Raw genomic sequence first — 22,395 nt, 5'->3', positions numbered from 1 at the left:
CTTCACAACATTGCGTCAGGATTCTGACGGCGACAAAGATGAATACGTAAAATGGATGAAATTCAGAAACTGCTTACTGAAAACTGGGATGTCCATTAAGACATAGTACGCTCACCTACAAACTGCAGCATCAAGTCAAGTTACGTGCTACAAGAGATGGGAGTTACCGAAAAAAAGGTGCAAAATGAGAGTTCAGTGGTATGAAACAGCACCAGGATTCGTGGAATTAGCGATTTACTTTAAAATCCGCAAAAGACGAAGGAGGGCATCATGCACTAAGTCATCTCCATGGCCTAATACGAGTCAGCAAACATTGTGACACAGACGTGCCCATCACTCCAGCTACAGATATGGCTGGATGAATGAAATTAGGAAAATAAATTTGAATTAAAGATATTTGTTTAATTCTTTGTAGTCTCAACGTTCGTGACATTGTCAATATTCGAGATGGAAATTATTCCCTGCTCTTGCGTTAACATAGAATTAAAACAAAATATGATTATCAATAAATACAATCATCAAAGTAGGCCAACATACACCGTCATTCATCAACACCATAAAAAATAAGCACATTTAAAACTAATGCTTTCAACCAGTAATCCAGTGTTCTTGCGTGATCTTGAAGGATGCTTCAGAGCGTGCATAAGTTTGTGTGTCCGAAGGACGTTTATCTGCTTGGGCAATGCACGCAGGCGGTGTCCGTTCATCCCACACGAAACTTGGCTGCCGCCTACAGGAGGGAGGCGCCCTCAGTCACTCCCTGGCTGACCTTGGACTCCCATTTTTTCGTCTCCAGGAGAGTTGCTTCTGTTGCCATCTTAGTTTGATGACGTCCGTGAAAGACTCACAAAGACTTATGGGTCTCTCATCGTAAGACTCAAAAAGGGAAGAAAAAAAATGGACTTCTCGCAAAGTGTCAAAACTGCCGAGTGGAAAACCAGAAGAGGCTCGACCAGTGCAGATATCATGGACGTCGACTAGACCCAACTCACACAAAAGAAGCCTTTATTTGGTACCCTAATGACCGGCCAGTTGTCAATGACCTCGTATACCACAATGCTTGAGTGACCCTAAACAGAGAGGTTTTCAGGAATTTCAATAATGTAATCAGTATGCCCTAATTAAACAACGAAATTAATACGCAGGATATATATATATATATTCAAACATTAGGCTACAAATGTTTAATATCCAATTGGTTCTACACCCGAAAACAATACCGAAGGGGAATGAAAATTGATAGGTCGTTCCTTACCTGACAGGCTCGAACAGCTAGTACCAACGACGTTCAGTGATGGTATAGACCACTCGACTCAACTTATCAATTATAATTTCCCATCGGTATTATTTCTGAGGTAGAGCCAGCTGCATATTATACGACATTTGTGTTGTGTATAAATGTCACAGTGATGTGATTATATATATATATTATATATGATATCTATATATATATAGATATATATATCTCTATATATATATAATATATTAATTATATATATATATATATATAAACACATACGTGTGTATGTTCCTGGTCTTTAGCGGCTGAGGTGATGACAGCAAACGGAAAAAGTAAAGGAGCAGGAGCTAGAAACCTCACCAAAAATGATTTACTGTGAACCTGAAGGATTTGACCGAATTTCATCTACTCAAATAACGAATTCGACCTACATCTCAGCACGGAAAATGCAGAGAGAGAATATTCTCGAATTTTATACGTCCCGAATTAATTTCCAGAAAGAGCAAGAGCATTCTCTCTCTCGGTGTTTACCATACTCAAGCGTGGGTCGATTTCGTGATCTGCCTCTACATTCCTCACCAAGAGACAAAATGCGGTACCATAAGCGTTGGCACCGATGGCGAAAAACAACAGGAATAAGGAGAAACACCTCCGCTTAGCTCAGTTTAGATGAGAGATAAACCGAATCTGTAATCCTTCGCCGACGTGGTCTCTGAAACCCACAAAACGCTGCTATTGTGGGAGAACCAGTGTTTCCATCCGCAACCACTCGGGACAATTATTGTTGTTGCCAGGCCAAACATTCGACTGGGGCGGATTCTATTATAAATGAATAAATATCTGGGCACGGATACGTAGTTATATCCTGCAGCGTTGAAAAGCGGTGGAATGTCAAATTCGGATAACAGAACTGGGTAAAAATAAAATCTCGTTTATAAAACAGGAAACAAGATAAATAATATGGATATTTGAAATACTCAAGATAATTATAGCCAATAATAAATTGTAAAGTATCATGAATGCCACAAACCAGAACAAAATTGGGTATTTAACAATTTACTCCAAAAAATAACAATAATAATCAGAGGAACCTATAAGAAAGGATATAGTATTCCCACATGCCAACTTAAAAATCCACTCATACGTAACAAAAACACTCATAATTTAAATTTTAAAAATACATACACACGTATATGTATATACGTATGTGTATACGCTTGTGTGTGGGTGCGCGCGAGCCTGTGTACGTGCTTTAAGAGATGAAGACGTAAAATATAATATGACAAAGATTAAACATCATAAATGCACTTCTCCCATTCTTCCTTAGAGCAGAATTTCTAATTCAAAACTTTACAAGAACGAACAGGTCCATAGTGGGCCTGGTGAATCAGAATAATAAAACGGGACACATGAAAGGGATCAAGGCCTAACACATGAGCATAGAGTTACACGCGGAAAGGGCTGGCCCATTCCAATATGCCATTCAACGCTGTGATTTCTTAATGCGCCAGGCCACAAAAAAGGAATCGTCAGTATTAATCTATATGTATGCATTGTCATAGGAAGTTATAATTCGCATGTTCAGAAGGGCTTCGGTGTCTATCAGGCAAAATTTGTTAATAAAAAAAAAACGAACATCTATCGTTATTGAAAAATGAACCATAGCGCGCTGATTTCTACTTCAAATCAAACGTTTTGAAGGGTAATTTGGATGACAACAACAAAACCAGACGGAATGTTAAGATATATTAGATTTAGTGGGTTGTTATCCCTGCCTCATAGGTAATTCGCTAATTACACCGCCCAACAGATCCTTAGACACGTATTAATCCAGGCCAAAGTTAAAACCTGCCTTTGTAAGCCAGTCGATAAATCTGTTCATTACTGATTGCAATGTAAAGCAGTTTTCTTGTCCTCTCATCAACGCATAAAATAATTTCCGATGGTATTATAAACTATACCTTTCTGCTGATGATCCAAAACAACAAGCTCTTGACGGGATACTACTAGATCGCTTAAAAAGAATAAAAAACAAAAAATAAAAAATAAATAAAAAATAAAAAGTTGTTATATATCAGTAATCAAGGTTCGGCTGTGATGATCTGTATTATATACGTACATATATACATTTATTATATATTATATATATATATATATATATATATATATATATATATACATACATTATATCTATATATATATATATATATATAATATATATTATTATATAGAGAGGAGAGAGAGACGAGAGAGAGAGACGAGAGAGAGTTGATTCGAGAGAGCGAGAGAGAGAGAGAGAGAGAGATAGAGAGAGAGAGAGAGAGCAGACTTCTCAATAGAGAAAGATTTCTCTTAAATCACGTCCAAAAATTCATGGTTTCATAGAAGAGTCGCTAAAAGATTTAATGAAAATAACAGTGTTTTACGCAATCAACAGATATTCATTTAATATTTCGAGGAATGAAAAAACTTAAATTTTTCGAGTGTGCCATAGGTAACTCCTGAAAAAAATGTTAACCAGGAAATATTATAACGGAACTATTCATCCACGATAAGCAACCATGAAAATTGTCTCTTCTCTTTTTAGTTCTCTGCAAGAGAAAAATATCGAAATGGCTTTGTCTGTCCGTCCGCACTTTTTCTGTCCACCCTCAGATCTTAAAAATTACTAAGGCTAGAGGACTGCAAATTGATATGTTGATCATCCACCCTCCAATCATCAAACATACAAAATTGAAGCCGATAGCCACGGTACTTTTTATTTTATTTAAGGTTAAAATTAACCATGATCGTGCGTCTGGCACCACTATAAGTGCCACCACAGGCCACCACCGGGTCGTGGATGAATGTTTCATGGGCCGCGGCTGAGTTTCACATAGCATTATTGGTTGTACATTACTCCTGATTATTTCTTCGGCGCATCTTTTACCCGTTGACTTTGATGATGCTAACAACAATGTCAAGCTCTATACGTATACAATACTGACTAATCTACGGACCTCTTCTCTCATTCGGGCACCGAAACACGAACAGGACAATCGACATGACAGACACGACCAGGCGCAGGTATCGAGTCATTCATTAAGGACTCAGCGCCCTTGCTTCCGGCCGCTCTCCTCTGGGGTCGTGTTAATCATTCAAGAACGACCGCAGTATTCGAGAGTCCCTGTCACCGGGTTATTCATCATGAATTCCGCAATCGGTTTTAATAAGAGCCTAGGCAGCAGCAGCTGCAAGCAAACTGCTTGTATAATGAAGTACCTCTCGTTAATGTGTGGCTATTGATAATGAATGGCTGTTATGATTCATTTCTAGCATTCGCCGCCTCTTCACATTTCCACTGGTTGGAGAGTAAATGAAGACGGAGTTATTCAGAGCGGTTATCTTTCTATGCCATCCCAAAATAGCGGAAAGGTTATAAAGAATCTCCTGGAAATGGAAAGTCCAAATATCAGTACCTCAATTCATCCATAATGTCTATATCAGAGATTACATTTCACTAAAACCCTAAAGCACCAATGGCAATAAAAAAAAGAGAAGAAGATCTCGTCTCCTTCAGCTTAGTTCCAAGACACGAGGCATTCAATCACCAGAGGTCTTTATCAAGGGCCGAGGGGTATTCATTCGCATTCAGAAAAGGGCGATTCCACGGACGTCCATAATTGATCCACTTGCAGGAAGACTCATGGAACATCCTCTTGAATTTAAAGAGGATGCGCTGCACTTTGCTTCCTGCATGATCAGAATATGCAAACAGATCCAGCCTGAGGCAACATCAAAAATAAACGCAGACCTAAGACATTCTTTAAAACAAAATGGACGCGCAAAGCGTCGAGATTTAATAGAATAGTGAATATGATGCCTTAATGAAACAAAGAAATTAAGTGAGCCTGTACAGAGCACTACAGTCTTCTTATTTCATAAAACGCGAGGTAAGGGACACTTTTAAACTAAACATTGAATAAACCTTGAGCTAATCATTCTGGTCTTTTGATGGACGCCTTCATCTTGCCCAAAAAGGTTCTTAGACTCCAATACCTGGCCTTCAGTCCCCTATTTCAAAAAGAAGTGCATTTATATGTAAAAAAAAAAAAAAAAACGCTTCAGACAGGAGCAATGCATTTATTTCCAACGAGACCTTGAAGTTATTCAAAAATAAAGACATTACTATTTAAAGAAAGCACAAACGTGAAATGTGTTCGTAAACATTCAAACACGAACACGAATCTATTCGTACATTGCATATTAATGATGTTGATTGGTTGCTAAAACACTCTCTCCAATTGAGAAGCAACTGAAATATAGTTCCATCTGACACCAGTGACGCAAGCATCTCTCAACAGATGCCAGCCCACCGGCATTCACTAAATCTCAAAAACGGAAAGATATTATCTGATAAGAAAGCTGCAGTAGCCTAACATAATCTTCGAGGATGGTTAGCTCCGAAAAGACAAAACCTAAAATGACCAAGAAGTAGAGCAGTGGTTGCCTTCCGTCCTCCCAAGCCCGTCCTCCCCCCCCTCCCCCACCCCCTGCCAAATAATAAACTGCACGAGGAAAAATCGTTTATAAGAGAAAATGAAGGGTCAAAGGAAATGAAATTTATACCATTTCTGAATGTTTCCAAGTTCCATTATTTGAATGTTTTTCTTTTTTTTTTTTTTTTTTGAACAGCCCCCACTGTTTCGTTCTGAATGTCGTGAAGTATCAGCATCTTATTTCTTTTTAATAGTCGGAAGCGTACTTATATTATCTACATCGATTGAACACCGAAGACAGGCAAGTGCGAATAAAGTTAACGATGTCATGGAATAACGATGGCTTGAAAATGGAGTGGCAAAAAAAAAAAAACTGTATATAAAGACGAGCTAAAATAATAAGACTCCAACCTTAGAAAGGCAAAATTCATTTACTTAAGGGGCTGTGGCTTTCGAAATGTCAGTTAACTGCTTTCATAAATCTTTTACATTCATTAAAATTCCTTTATACCTTTATTCTTCAATTTCTGATCAAAATAGTTCTATGAAATTCTGATAAAATCCCATTATTTACTATGAGAGCTGAACATCTATGAGCACTGGTAATATCTATGAAAATGACATTAAAAGTACTCGAATCTCGTCATATACAAAGAGAGCATATGCAAAGAGAGAAGTCACTTGGAACAATGCAATATTACTAAAAGAAAATTCATAAGCATGCTTATTAGAAGGGCACACACACACACAAACATACCATAAATGCTCCACATATTCATGATCGATTATCAGTTTAATGGACTTTAGAAAAAAAAATACGTACATATCCAATCTTTACATTTTACTATTGAAAAAAGACAAGCGTATCTCCAAGCAATTAAAGAAGGATCTCTCAGAATTGATTATCCAAAAGGGCCATCAGCCACCAAGAAGATATATCAGCGAAACTGGCAGAATGTAGCCAAAATTAGTGTTCCTAATGTTTGAAAAACAAATATACTGAAGAGCATATCAACACCAACCTGGGTTAAGATTGGCTCTGAGTCGAATAAGGGATGAAAATTAACTGATAGTAGCGCCTTTATGTGGAGTTATGTTTTTATGATAAGCGAATCGGAATTGGAACATGAAATTTAGGCCAAAGGCCAAGCGCTAGGATCTATGAGATCATTCAGCACTGAAAGGGAAATTGAGAGTCGAGGCAGTTTTAAAGGCGCAGTTGCACTATGAAACAACTGTTAGAAGAGGGTGGAAAGTAAGACACAAGAAAGATAATATTAATTGAGTTACAATAAAAGGACTGAAACGGTGACGAGGTACCGTTGCAAAGATCGTTAAGTAATGTCTACTGTGCACCTCACGAGGGACAATAATTGGACTACCGCCTGCGGGGATAAAAAAAAAAAATCATCAAACCCATCATGGTCGTCTGACAGTGGGATTGAGAAGGGTGAATGAAAAGGAATCCGTCGTAGTATTTTATTTATTTATTTTCCTTTTATAAATAACCAACACCCAGTCCCTTCCGGAAGACCGATACCTACTAGGCCAGACTGAAAACGGTACACTAAATTTGGATACTGCTAAGTCTACCCTCAACCAGTCTTTCGTCAACCGTAAGTGATGAATTTACAAGGTTACATCTGCTGTGCTGTACTGAGTAAACGTACTAACAATTAGCTCTGGTAAATTACTGTTACCACTAATTATTAGGCTAATGATCCAAGCTTAACAATGATGTAGAAACATAATGATTTTTCCATTTGGAAACTAACCAAAAACAAATAGTCCAGTTAACAGCTCATTCTATTTCCCCAAAACATTTTCATGAAATAGTAGCTGTATGGCTATTCTGGTCATCATAACGATGATATTACAAAAGAAAATGTGCAATGACGGCAAAAAAGGAGACTACAACAAACTCAGTGAAAAATACATATGTTCTCTTATTGTGGCATTGTCGAAAAACAAACAAAATTGGAATGCGTACACCGTAATTGTACAGGGGTCGTTTTCTTCAAATTTCCCTTTTCCGAAACCACTAGCTTTCTTCAGTAATTTCAGCTGATAACCGCTCACCTCATGTTTTTGAAAAAGGCTGAATCCACAAGCACTTTGCCAAAAGCGTAGAACTCTCTTTCTCTCAGTTCTATATTACGTAAAAAAATCTTAATTGCTTGCGCAAGCTTAGCCACTGTACCTCCCCTTCAATCTCCCACAGGGTCTGAGCTACTGTTAATAACGGAAGCCATACCATATGCGTCAAGTTACCGTGTGTAAATGAGCCTTAATTTGGTTATCACTGGTCTTCCTGTGCTGTGGTGGTGGCTTTTTTTTTCTCTCTCTCTCTCCCACCTGAACTTTGAACACCTGTCAGGACTGCAAGAAGAGCGCCCCCTGCTATACAGTTAACAACCGCAGATTCTCTGGTTTAGTCGAGGAGCGTAGGCTTAAATAAGCCAGTGTATCAGATACTGCAGTTCAGTTACAACCGAAGAATTCGGCAGACCAGTTCTAGTCAAGATCAAGGGATATGGTAGACTATGAGCATTATATGAACGCCTTTACCTATTTTGTCATAGGTTACGAGTGAATCGATATACGTAGGAATGAATCTTACTATGATATTTACTGTATATAATTAGTTACTAAAGCTATAAGAGTCGGCAGGCATAATCAATTTATACACAAATTATCATTTCATCGTGTTTCTTTAATAAATAAGAAGTAACAAACTTGAAACTTTAAGGAAAGCTTCTCTAAAAGTGGAGTAGTTCAACAACCTTTTAGTTAAAAGGAAATGGCCACAACTGAATAAATACGGGCAAGTTGTTGGTTATCATATGCAAATAAAACGCGTATTTTGAGAAAAAAAAATTAGATAAATTTTGAAATGTGCAATTACAAAAAAATCATAATAAATTAGAGTAAAAATATATGTTTCAACCCACAAACTAATTGTCTGATAACGCCTTATTAAGTCACACTATTTCCTTGTTGCAATACAGTCTGAGAGCTTAGGAAGGGAAGGCATCAAACCGCTCTTGGTGAGAATCATAACATTCGATAACCTGGGAATCAGAAATCTTAAGATTCGGATTTGTCAATCCTTCATTAATCATGATCCGCTCCCTAAGAAGTCAAAACTAAGTGTAACAGAGATTTATGGTATCAATTAGTGGAAAAGACAGCCAGAAATACAGTCAACAAAAATAGTAGGTAGCCTACCGCAATAATCTGTCAAGAATGGAAAAATTCAACATTCACAGCAACAATATGAATTTGTGCGCACTTGCGCGCATATGAAATAAAGATACTGTGCATTTCTGCCCAATAGAGTTGTAGTTTAATTATCTATATATCATCCAAGACCATTTAAATCCCATAAAAAGAAGTCTTCCTAAAACTAAGAAAACAAAACAAAGAGAACGACAGTTGCCAGTCCTTCCTTACCGACTCACGCGCCGTTTTAGGCTTTCTACTGGAGACGGTCAGTGATGACAAAACAAGATAAAAGCATCGCTAAGAAAAAAATGGGTACAATAATGACAATAAGCTTCCTTAATGGACAAAACTATGATAATCATCTCAATATGAGAGTAAAAACTATCATGACTAATGGGAAATGTGGACTGACGACAAAAGCGATATATCAAAACCTGGAGTGGGCCTTATAGTGAAGGATAGACTGATAGCGTCCCTGGAAAGGAGAGGCAATGGCTCTGAGCTTTCTGGAGATTAGGATATGCAATATACACGTAAAGTTGTCCATACTTATACGAAGAAAGGCCTATAGTGGACAAATAACATAAGGAAAAATCATCAGTTATATTTTGAATATAACACTTCCCATGTAAATCTACATCGAGCTAGCCGGGATTACCAAAGGCTGAACCACCCAGGCGAAAACTGCGATACAAACCTTACGCTTAACGCCGAATGTGCGTTGCTAGTTTAAATAAATTATAAATTCCATACATGTTTGCTAGAAGACGGTGGCCATGACATGGAAGAAGTCGGTAGCAAGCGTGGAGTTGGCAACCTCATCCCAAAATATAATAGCACAAGAATCTTGGGAGTCACAATGCAGTCATTTACATATATATATATAATAAGATATTAATATATTAATATATATATATATATAGATATATATATATCTATATATAATATATATATGTGTGTGTGCGTGTGTGTGTGTGTGCATGTGTGTGTGTGTGAGACGAAACTATAGAGTAAATCAAAGTTCAATTCGGTAGCTTGCGTGCATGCTGCATTGACACAAATGAGAGAGAGAGAGAGAGAGAGAGAGAGAGAGAGAGAGAGATGAGAAGACCTGAGAGAGAGGCGGGAGGAGAGAGAGAGTTCCTAAATAGCTCTTCGTGCGAAACGCCTCGAGATAAATTAGTCCATTTTCGTTAGCTTAAATGGGCCTAAAGAAACCTTTCTTCCTTTCCATATGGTAATGAAAAATGAGAAAAAAAGTTGTTCCTTCACAAAAGGAAGCTTGGGAGGCTGTACCACACTCAACCAGCACAATAACCTACCGAGATAAGCCGGCCAAAGGTCACCACCCACAGTGAAAGTTAAGAGAGAGAGAGAGAGAGAGAGAGAGAGAGAGAGAGAGAGAGAGAGAGAGAGAGAGAGAGAGAGAGAGAGAGAGAGAGAGAGAGAGAGCCAAAGTTAGTAAGGGAAGCATTGTCCAAGGTTTTTTTTCTGCAAAATAATTTACTATAGTATACACCGTATCGTATAAAAGTGAATCTCTATCTTGGATTTGAAACTTCTCATTTACACTCTTGAATACACAGACACATCTCTTATTCTATCCATCCTGGTATACTGCGACAGGGTACAACCTAACAGTGTGGCACCTGATACCTGAAAGGGCCGAGAATGCAAGGAGGACATTCACCGGTCGAGCTTAAGGTTGGTGTTTAGCATCTGGAATCTTTTCTTATTAAACTAACTAAATTCCACTGAAGGAAAGTCCGATTGAACCAGCTGTTTGTTTTAGTTTAAAATATAGCAAAACTGACTTGCTATAAGGTCCCACCATAGAAGTGAAACCTGGCTAAGAACTGAGGGTACACCTTTCTCATTTCTTTTTTCATGTATGAACTCAAATGCCAGGCACTGAGAAACCAACTGCAACTCAGCACATGGTAACTGATCTCGTCTCATTTTATTTCACAAGCATTTGCTATACCCAAATTAGCTCACAAGATCATAAAAGATGAACAACAAATAAAAACAAAACTAAACTGTACGGAAGTCAGGGAGATTCCCCCCTCATGTAAAGAGATGAACTTAAACAAGGAAAAATAGCTTTAATGACGTATCAAGTCACGTTCCAGAAAGTAACTAACCCACAAAACTTCATGGAGGATAACCACATCTTAAGCTGTATAAACAAATAACGCCGCAATATAATGTAACATTAGATCACAATCACCATATTACCGCACGCATCTTATTTTCAAAACGATCGTGTCACAGTTCTTAAAAACTTCTCAACATTTTTTAACAGGAATTGTTAACCGCCCTTCATAATTTAGTCATATTCATCCCCTCCAAGATTTCGGGTCTTACGGAGATGTACCAATTACAAATGATTTAAGATACTACAAAATCTACCAGTTCTTCCTCCGGCCAATTTTATAGAACTCTTATATAACCAGCTCTTGAATATCATTCCTCAGAAGGATGACTTGGCTGTATTTTCTCAAACAGCAATGTAACACCTGTCACACTACCTTATCCCATCAGTCCCCATACTTTTGATCAGCAGCTGGTTCCGTTCCTCTGTCGCGCGCGAAGAATTCTCCCTAATCTTTGATTCCCTCGATTCCTGAAGTACCTTGCCGGCTAATTCATTCTACAAGACTGTTCAATAAACGCTTTGTACAGAAAAAAATCATTAGTTAAAGCTCTTCGTTCTTGGTAAGTTTTACTTGATAAGAAAATAGAGGTGCAAATCACACAGACAAATGCATTCAGTCGTGACTCCTTAACTTGTCTGCCCTGAAAGCAACTCCATGAGTTGACGGCTTTAGCAACACGTTTCCTTTTGCAACTCAGCAGCTTACGCTCAACAACAAGTGAGTCATACAAAGGCAATAAATACATTTATAGAAAAGACAGACTGGCATTAGAAAGTAGATACTGAGACGTCCGTTTCAGTCAACACTAAGTACACAGGAACAATTCCGCTTTTATAAAGATATCCTAATTCTGTAGCTCAACGTCAGAAACAACCTAAAAACCCCTAATTTGGAAGTGTTGCATAAAATACTGTTATCAATATAGAAGAAAGAGATTACGATAAATTTAAGTCTTTTACGACAAAAATTCTAATTAGATCGAGCAACAAAACCGTCCCATAAGACAAAAGAACATAAATATAAAATAACTGCACGTTAACTACCTTAACGCACGATCACTAACAAAGACGGTTTTCTGGATACGTTTCGGAAATGTAACGGACAAAGGCTCTTCTCGAAGTCTTGCAAACTTTGTTATTATCGTATAACGCTCTCAGCTACATTAATCTTGCTAACCTTAGACAAGATGCTATCAGTGTCTTCAAATGCTTTACTCCAATATCCCACAAAGTATATTAACAGATTCGGTGAAAGCATATTTTCCCTACCTCTGACTACTTTAACACAATGTATAGTACAAGAATAACACGTTTGGAAATTACCTATAAGCATATCCTCATTAAAATGCTCTCTCTCTCTCTCTCTCTCTCTCTCTCTCTCTCTCTCTCTCTCTCTCTCTCTCTCTCTCTCTCTCTCTCTCTCTCTCTCAGAAGCGTTCCTTAAAAGTCTAGTACTGACAACGCAAATTTAAAAAAACTTTCTCCCAAGTCAAATTTTAGAGTGAGCACAGAAAAATACAGAATTATTGTATATGAAACAAATATTGAAATCTTTTGTCTTGTACCTTTAATTTGTCATTGAGCAACTGCCTTAAAATTAGTGTGGTATACCAAGCAAATTTATGCCACCCTTTCTCTCCCCCTCCCCCTCAAAAAACAAACAAAAAACATTGCAACATGCACTGACGCACAATAGCTCTGGTCACTGATAACAGCCACACTTTTTGGGGTCACCTTTGGGCTCACATCTCGATCAATCGGTGGAGCTTTTTTTTTTTTTTTTTTTTTTTTAACATTCAGGTACTGCACGCCACTGGACACCATGGAAGGTTGTCGAACCACCACGATATATTTCATAAAATTACCAAACTTCACGGTTTTCTTCCCTAATTTTTGGTTTGATAATGCCCAGCTTTGGTGTTCCTTTTTTTTCATGCGTGGCCCGGTATCTAATTTTTCTGACAATCTTAGAATGACAGATAAATTCCACCAAATGCTATGTCAAAACAGAGCCAGACCACCACTTACAATTTGTGCTATGGGCTTTCTCAATGATGTTAATCTCCTTTCGCTACTAATGTAGTGCACCCATTCCCCCCACCCCCCCAAAAAATGGCAATAATATAACAGGTTCGAGGGGTGAGCCCCGATCCCAGTAGTTAAGTATAGTTTACTACTCGGACCAATTCTGCAGAATTGGGCTTAAGGTGAGAGAAAACGGAGGGCAGGGAGTAACTGACCCGGGGCTGGGCGACGGCAAAGTATGTTACGAGAACTCCATAACTGTTACAGAAAATATATTGATACACAGTTATTACAGCGATTAATTTACCGATTTCTTTGACAAATGCAATGTCCATTAATTTTTTAATTATTTCAGATACTACTATTCAAACGGTTTATATCCATACATTTGTCATCTGTGGCTGCCTTATATACCTAATTAAAACCGAAGAAAGGAAATTTCGGGACTTCAAAGAATTGTATGGGAAGAATAGAGCCACAAGTGAATAAAACTGAATCGCACATAGTGATAAAAGTTAACAAAGGGTCTAGAACTCAGGCCACTCCCAGGAACGCAAAAGACTACAAGCTATCTCTTAACATCGTTGGTGTTATATAACAATACACGTACTTCATCCAGCATGTTCAACTAAATCGGGGTTGAGTAGCACGTGGACGGTGTACCATGGGGTGGAGTCTACAACTGTAGAAAAAGAGCCAAGGTTGTAAAAGTAAGTAAAATATACAACAACCACACAAATATGACCGTAAAAATTAACTGGAACAAGGATGTATCAATATTGTCGGCAGTAAACAAGATGGTTTTAATATGCAGTTTCAAAATGCTGTCAGCTTCTAAAAAAATTAAATAAAAATAAAAAATAAAAATAATGAAAAAAAAACGACAAGACACCAATAAACCTCTAATAAATTATGCGATATTAAATTTAACAACGGTCGGCTTTAAAACACAGGCATCTTCATATCTTGTTTTGATCCTCTTAATGTACCTTAATATATTAATTCTCAATGCTGTCATTCACAAAATATCGATATTACTTACAGCCTAAAAAGCTTGAACTTCTGCTTATGTAGTTCTCGATAGTAATTCACTATATCTAAGTTTTAATACCGATTATTCATCTGGCTTAGTTCGAATGGTAACACTCCTACTGTATTTAACTAGAAGCTACTCTTCAGTGCCATAAAAAAACATTAATTTTACAGGCATTTTCAAGAAAGAAAGGATTACCATAGAAACCCGCGTTAGGACTGATCTATTATGGAAACATGAGAGAAAGCGTGCCACGGTGCTTCGGTCTACACATACAGTACATGCATTAAATGCCGCTTTTGCAGAGGTGAACGCCTGAATAAATATAAGGTACCCGGTAATGACCAGAGGTTACGGGAGTAACGGGTACCTCCCGTTCATATAATGTCTTTAAATCTGAAAATTTAGCATTTGTTGTTTTGTTTTTATTTCCTGAGTTATGGATAGTTTCCAAGTCTAAAGGGTGAAATGTTGAGTTTATAACTTATGGAGAAAATAATTATTAATGGTATAATTTCCTTGAAACTGAGCTCGTTATCTATATATACCGAACTACTCAATAGTCTCGTCCAAGTCGCATGCCTCTATTAACCACAAAGACTATAAAAACTATGCCTGCAACTTTAATTTTTTATTATGGAGTATAGGTAAACAAAGATCCGACAGGACTGCTCGATTGGTTTCCTAGAACCTGACATAGCGACTACTGACGCCCTAGGCCTTGGACTGCCCAACAGAACTGTAAGCAGGAAGCACCTGTCTCCCAAAACTTAAGGCGGGGGGGGGGTGTAAGTATAATATGCAATAGCCGCTTAACAATTACTAGTCACTAATCTATAGGAAGTTCTATCGATTCAGATCGTGCGAGTATTTTATTACGGTAAATAACTGTCTTTAATGGTTATACTAACACTGCACAATCGGTTCTTGAAAGCTGAAATATGGTCCTTTGTGTGGAAGGCCTCCTTGTTGGGCAAGGTTTAAAAATAAGCTTCTTTGGACAATACGAATTTTGTTACAGTAACTCGTAATCTGCTCAAACTGTAACGATGGTTATAAAAAATATAACACTTTGCTTGGTAAAGAGGAAACATCCGAAGTAACTCTGAGACATTGGTAAAAATAATTTGAAAACCAACACAAGATTTCTGTCGCTATCGAAGATCTCAGGACAGTAACAGCTGATCAGCCTCCATAATAAAATTCACTAGTGTGAAAATATACACCAGTAAACACTGAGTAAGTCTACCTATATGCACGGTCTAGGTATACCTAGACCGTGACTATTTTATGAAGCGCGGGGGTGACCATTAAGGTCACTGTATGCATAAGCCAAACGACAATAAGATTCTGAATTTCTGTGGTTCTTCAGTAGTCTCTCTGACTTTCAAATTAAAGCCATGAATTTAATTCATCCCTCTGCATGACCGTTTGTAACTTCTTTTTTGGCATTTCATGTGCAACTCAAAATTCAACAGTCGTTAACTGGTCAAGTCTGCGTGGTGGTAGAGTGGACGTTTGAGTGCCATGGTCATTACCGACGTTAAATGACAGAAATTAGGCAAACAAAATACAAGTAGTGAGTCTACTCTAAAGTTAATTCAGGCCGCCTTGCCCAACTAGAAAAAAATGTAAATGCAATCACTCAAATTGGGCTTCCACATGAATGGAGCACAAATGAACAAATCCAATTCGATGAATAATCCTAACCTAAATTCCTATCGCAATTATCCAAGTACACTCGTACAAACCATTGATAAAGAGAACCTAATTCTGAAACGGCTGAATATGTAGCCTATTGCATTTCTCTAGAAGCCATCAACAAGGATAGGTCTAGTAGTCCTGACGTCTTCCTAAGGCCAACGTCCATTTAATCACAAGTTACAACCCGGCTGGTTGGTCTTGTGCCAGCATGACCCCTTGTACTTAGGTAGTTAGCCTATACTCCGATAAGGTGTAAGAGGCTTGGTGTAGACCTCCGGTCTCTATACAAACAGTTGAGACGACGGAGCTTGTGGCAAGTAAACCAGCGGTCCATCCCAATGTTACGTTTGCGCACTAAAGAAACTAAAATCTGTCAGTCTCAAAATATTAACGGCTTACCATTTCATTACAAGCATCATGAACTAATAGATACTTCAATTAAGAGAGAAGTCAGAATAGTTCCTATACATTAAGAAAAAAAAGACATAACCCAGAAGCTGCCGTATCTGCTTTATTCCTCCTTTTCCACTTTACTTACCTTAGTGAAATGGACCTAGGCTATCCGACAATTAATGTATAAACTTTGACAAGTGCACTAACGCGACATTCACAACATACCTGATAATTTTAGTTTACTCCGCAGAGCACTTGATGAAGAGAAATTTTCACATGAAAACGCCGAATTATTTTTTCATTGCCTCTTCTTGGGCAACGGACAGTCAGTGAGCAACCCGCTGACAACAGTTATCACATACACACTTCACAACACCCACACGGAGACTACCTTGGCAAGGCTCGAAGATGCGCCATCTTTGAAGAAATTCTGCAACAGGTGCATTGAAGTTGTCGTACCGCACATACTTTAAAAACAAATAGTTAATGCAAATTATAAGGAGACTTTGGCATATTTCACTTAGTGTCTAATGTAAATAATATGTCTACAAAGAATTTACTCATTAACTACCGAATTTTGCACATAACGACACGGATAGTTTTCGTACGTCGTGTTCAAATTCCCGAACACCACTTGTCTGCCGATACCGGCAGCGCTCTCTCTCTCTCTCGCTCTCTCTCTCTCTCTCTCTCTCTCTCTCTCTCTCTCTCTCTCTCTCTAAAAAAAAGGAATTTAAAGAATATATTGCGATACAACTTTGTAATACTGATTGTGCTAACAGCCGTTTGAAACTACTTTGATGAAGAATTAAACATAATTATTGCGGAGAACATGTTATCCCTAAAGAATTCTGAAGCAACAAATAATTGATCATCTAAATACTGAAACGCGTCGTTTGTCAACTACGAAAAAAACAAGAAAAATATTTTCCTCTTGTTTCATGAAGATTATGCTTTTCTACGCAAGATGTACATTCAAAATGGTGGACCTGTAATGCTAGCTATATAATAGTTGAAACTAACTTCCTATACTAGACTCTTTCTGTAGCAATCTGTTCCAGTCCAAAAGGATGTCTATTTAAAGAGACCTCTTTGCCAAAACTGTCTCAAATTATCTGTCAGCTCTCTCTCTCTCTCTCTCTCTCTCTCTCTCTCTCTCTCTCTCTATCTCTCTCGCTCTCTCTCTCTCATATATAAAATAATATTATATATCTTAATTATATATTATATTATATATTATATATATATATAATATATATATATATATATGATATATATATATATATATATATATACATACATATTACCTGCTCTTCATAGGCATTTTAATATATATAAATATGTGTGTATATATGTATGTATATACATATATATGATATACATATATAATATATATAAATATAATATATACGGTATGTCATGTGTCTTTGTGTATAATATATATTTCAGTTATTTCGTAATTCTTATACACTGAGTCCGTAGTCTGTTTGGCTGTTGCAACATGTTAGGCCTACTTGAAGAACATTACATTATTTTAGATACATTCAGCCTTTATTAATTTTGTTTATTCATTCAGGAAAGTTTATATATATATATATATATATATATATATATATATATATATATATATATATATATAGCCTAAATTATATCATTAAGACCAGTTACATAAAAATATTAAAACTTTCAATTTTCCTAAATGAATAAATAAAATTAATAATGTAAATGTTATGTTTCTTAAAGTAGGCCTAACATGCTGTGACTGCCTAAAACACAGACTACGGACCCGGTGTATAAGAATAAAGAAATAACTGCAATACGTCGAAGTAAATGAGTGAATTATACTGTATAACAAACAAACAAATATGACGAATATGCGCTCAAGATTGTTAATCAATGTGTGCGTTATATTCGTTATAAGCATGCATTGTGTCTATGTAGCATTATGTTATAAATCAATTTTGAATATTGAATAAATTATAGGATCTATCTCTTAACATTGTTTCAGCATTGCACTATTCACTACAATATACTAATATCATAACACATTTCAAAAGGAAATACATCCATTTTTCATAGTAGGTATTGAAATTGTGAACACATTTCCGCTGAGAGAGAGAGAGACTATCCATATTTGGTATATCTATGAAATTCTGTGTTTAAAAGATATAGACTACTGATATTCAGCTTATTTACAATCTTGAGCATATATTCGTAATCTTCATTTGTTATGCAGTATAATTCACTCATTTACTTCGTCGAATTGCAGTTATTTCTTTATTCTTATACACTGGGTCCGTAGTCTATGTTTTAGGCTATTATAGCATGTTAGGCCTACTTGAAGAAGCGTAACATTTACTTTAGATGATTCACCCTTTAATAAGTTTAGTTATTTATTTAGGACAGTTTAAAGTTTCAATATTTTTAAGTAACTGGTCTTAATTATATGAATTGAACCGTATACTTTGGATATGTATATGTAATAAAAAATAACTCTACACACAAGTTATAAGCGAGACCATTTCGAGCTGTAAAGTTGGGGCAGATTCCTGCTGAATTCGTCACCTCCCATGGGAATTTTTTTTTTTTAACTGCTGATTTCATTCCTCCTAAGATTACCACTATTTTCCGAAAGTTACTTGGACTTCCAAGTTTTCTTTCTGTTTGGAGGAAGGCAATCTTGCTGCTCATCAGAATATAGGCCGATTTCAGTTACCCCTGTTTTACGTAAGGTCTCTGAGAAGCTGATCTCTATGGGTCTTTAATGGTTTGTTAGAGATTATAACCTGAACCTGCTACTAGGATTACAGTTTTGGGTTTTGAAAAGGCCTTGGTACTTGTGATGCCCTCTTGTTAATATCTACAATCTTGCAGAGTTCCCCTGAAGCGGGTGCAGAGGTACCTACACACGGTCGGTTTAGAATTTGGGGCAGCTTTTGGTTGAGTCAATCATAAAACGCCCATCTACAAACTCAGATTACTGGGAATTGCTGGGTCTTTTCTTAATATTTCAAATTTTGCATAGAGTGTGAGGTTATTGGTTTGGAGATGACAATACCAATCATTCAACCCTGTTGAGGTGAACATGCTGCAAGCACACATGAGCAGTAATGTTCGATAAAGTCATTCGATGACAGGTGTCCCATATCCCCTATTTTAAAAGAATACGGTACAGACAACATGGGTATCTGAAGCTACTCAAGACTTGTCACCCTTTACTACACTTTTGTTTTTGGCTTTTGTTTTTATTCTAAGCGTTGTCGATATCAGATAAATCTACCTGGGGTAAGGAATGCAGTTTAGACTTACCATCCCTTCTCCATAATGGAAAATTCGTTACAGGATTCAGGGAGGGGCTCCAATGTATTTCAAAGAGCAGTTCTCCATTACCTTATTTTTTTTTTTTTAATCTCCCAACTACCTTTCCTTTGTGTATAGCTTTATTTAGTGACATTCATTTTTCTGAGCTACCTGGATAAGTTTCTCTCTTGTGGTAAAATCACTAAAATACGTTAATCATTTTCCAAATAAAAGTGACCGAAGGCATCGTACTAATAAGAATGACCCGAAATCACTGTGGAAGGTTGATTGTGAAATCCAATCAAATGAGATACTGAAGATTAACATATATACAAAACAGTTTTATTTGCAACGGTTGGTTTTACTTATGGCACTCTCTTGCATATATTAGTAAGAGTAACATGCTGTTTACACAAGAATGAATGGTAAATGACTAGATTGTCTCATGCATAAATACTGCGAAAAAAAATCGAAACGGCTTATATTTAAGTGTACAAACCTTGCTTATTATGCTTATCATGTATTCAGGAACTTTTCTGAATTGTTTTTATACGTATGGCCACGTAGTACGATGAAACTTAGATGAGGTAACCTTGCTATTTTATATGTCAGTCTTTTCCTCTATTGAGTGTCACTAAAAAAAGGAAAACGCAAGAACAATATAATGACTATTACCAAGAATAAAATCGATTTGAGACCGGAATTATCATAAGTGCGTTCGTATGAATAAAAATTACTGTTTTTTGCGTCCTTTGTACACAAAGCAGCGAAAGAATTTGCCCCCACTGAAAGAGTGACAAAATACGGAAGTTCACTGAAGCCCTAGAGGGCATGTAACAAACTATTATAGATAAGTGATGACCCTTCACCCTTGCTATTAGGCGGAGACATGAACGCCCAGCTGCCATATGGCAGCTATCGATCCCGACAGTAGTAGGGACGGCATCCTTTATATCACCATAGCCTTTTACCACACGATTTCCCCCCACCATTACTTTCACAGAAGCAACGATTCGTTTAATGTCGTGCATTTTTTTCAAACTTTGCTTCTCAATAATTGTCGGATTCTCACGTCTGGTTGAGAGATGAAGTAAATGATCATACCCACACTCAGACAGTTTTTACAATATCGTAAATAATAATAATAATAATAATAATAATAATAATAATAATAATAATAATAATAATAATAATAATAATAATAATAATAATAATGACAGTCACGCATCGGCCAGTGGAGATAGATAAAAGGTGGAATGGCTGAAAAACAGTCTTGCAAAGCACTGGAATCTGTCAGCAAACAACTAACATCTTCAAGCAATGGAAAATGCACCGTAGGAGACACAACTGCAGTGAGAACTGCCTCTGCGACGCTTCCGGTAAAGTTTGTGACACTCATGCGACCTTCCAGGCAAGGTTATGTGTACGCGGCCTAAAGGTTGTCAGGGGAATCCGACCACAAAGCCGATCCGGCCATGAATAGCGACGCTCATCAAATTCCTTTCGAACGTCATATGTTCCATGACAAACGCTATGTCAAACAGACTTTCCGCAAAAACACGATTTAAAACAACACTGACTTTATTGTTATAGTAATAAACCAACGTTGGAGCAAAATTTGGCAAAAACGAGACTCAAGATCAAAATTTTCTTAAACAACGCATCAATAGGAGTTGAAAAGCATTGACTAAAATCAAACAAATACTGCATATCATAACTTCATTGCAATGCAATTAGAATAGATGAAATCACAGCTTAACACACATGAAGTTAACCGTTGCACCAAAACCATCAAATTTCTGTGTAACGTGACTACAATATGCATTTTGATCTGGAATGGCGCCAGAGTTCTTCGCAGAAGAGCTTGGTATCCCACTGCTCAAGATAACAAGTAAAATATGCACCAAAGTCTTCGGCGCAATCGAGTTTTCTGTATAGCGTTTAATGCTATTTACTTTGTTCCACTTTTGTTTTATGTACAGCCCTCCACAGGGATGATTCCCTCTCTGGCGGTCCCTTGTACGTTTTCTAAAGAAGTTGCCTCTTATTATATTTTATAATAATTATCCTTTAGTGTTTTCTCGTTAGTTTCGTAGCTCCTGCAGAATAGGAGTCTTTAGTTCATTTTTAAATTTGCTTTCTTCTTCTATGATCTTCATTTCAGGCGGTATTTTTTTGTAGCCTATAGTCTTGGTGCGCAATGTTCAAATGCTCTCTCGCCTGACTTGCATTTTGTTCTAGGTTCAAATATCCTATGTGCTCCACTTGCATGTCTGCTCACTATAACATTTCAGGTCTAAAGAGGCTTAAGCAGTTTCTCAGATATGTTGGTTTACCATATTTTATTGCTTCAAAGACTGTAAGAAGTATTTTGTATTCTATTCTTGCTTTTACAGGGAGCCAATGTAGCTCAACAAGTGCTGGGGTTATTCTGTCAGGGTAACGTAATCCTTTTATTAATCTGGGAGATCTATTTTGTACTCCTTGCAATTTTCTTAGTTATGGAGACCGTAGTATGTAACGTTGCAGTAGTCAATCCTCGAAAGTATTTAGTTACAAATTGCTGTTTTCAGAGTATCTTCGTTTAAATATTTTCTAATAAATGCAATGTTTCTAATATAATAGTTACAGGTTTTTACAATATGCAATATATGGGTTTTCATTGACAATTTATTATCAATAAATACTCTTAAGTTCCTCACTGCTGCTACAATGTTTATGGATGACGAGCTGATGGTTTTTCTTTTGTTTTGAAGTGTTCATATTTCCGCAGTGCACTATCAGATCCAAATAGCATGCACTCAGTTTTGTCTTCATTGAGTTTTAACTTCTTCGCCGA

At 37.0% G+C, this 22,395-nt stretch overlaps 1 protein-coding gene across 5 annotated transcripts in view; it reads right to left on the bottom strand.

Annotated features, from left to right (window-relative positions):
- LOC135198182 (uncharacterized) overlaps positions 1-16,639 on the bottom strand; it is a 375,078-nt gene extending 358,439 nt beyond the window's left edge. For all 5 annotated transcript variants that reach the window (XM_064225719.1, XM_064225720.1, XM_064225718.1 and 2 more), the window contains exon 1: positions 16,482-16,639. The gene's annotated coding sequence lies outside the window, so the exon portion shown is untranslated. The remainder of the gene's footprint in view (positions 1-16,481) is intronic.
- Positions 16,640-22,395: the final 5,756 nt, after the last annotated feature.

The sequence above is a fragment of the Macrobrachium nipponense genome, chromosome 21 (genome assembly GCF_015104395.2).
Source record: "Macrobrachium nipponense isolate FS-2020 chromosome 21, ASM1510439v2, whole genome shotgun sequence".
NCBI classification, from domain to species: domain Eukaryota; kingdom Metazoa; phylum Arthropoda; class Malacostraca; order Decapoda; family Palaemonidae; genus Macrobrachium; species Macrobrachium nipponense.
Note: the sequence above shows the minus strand (reverse complement) of the source record. Positions and strands in the feature narration are given on the sequence as shown.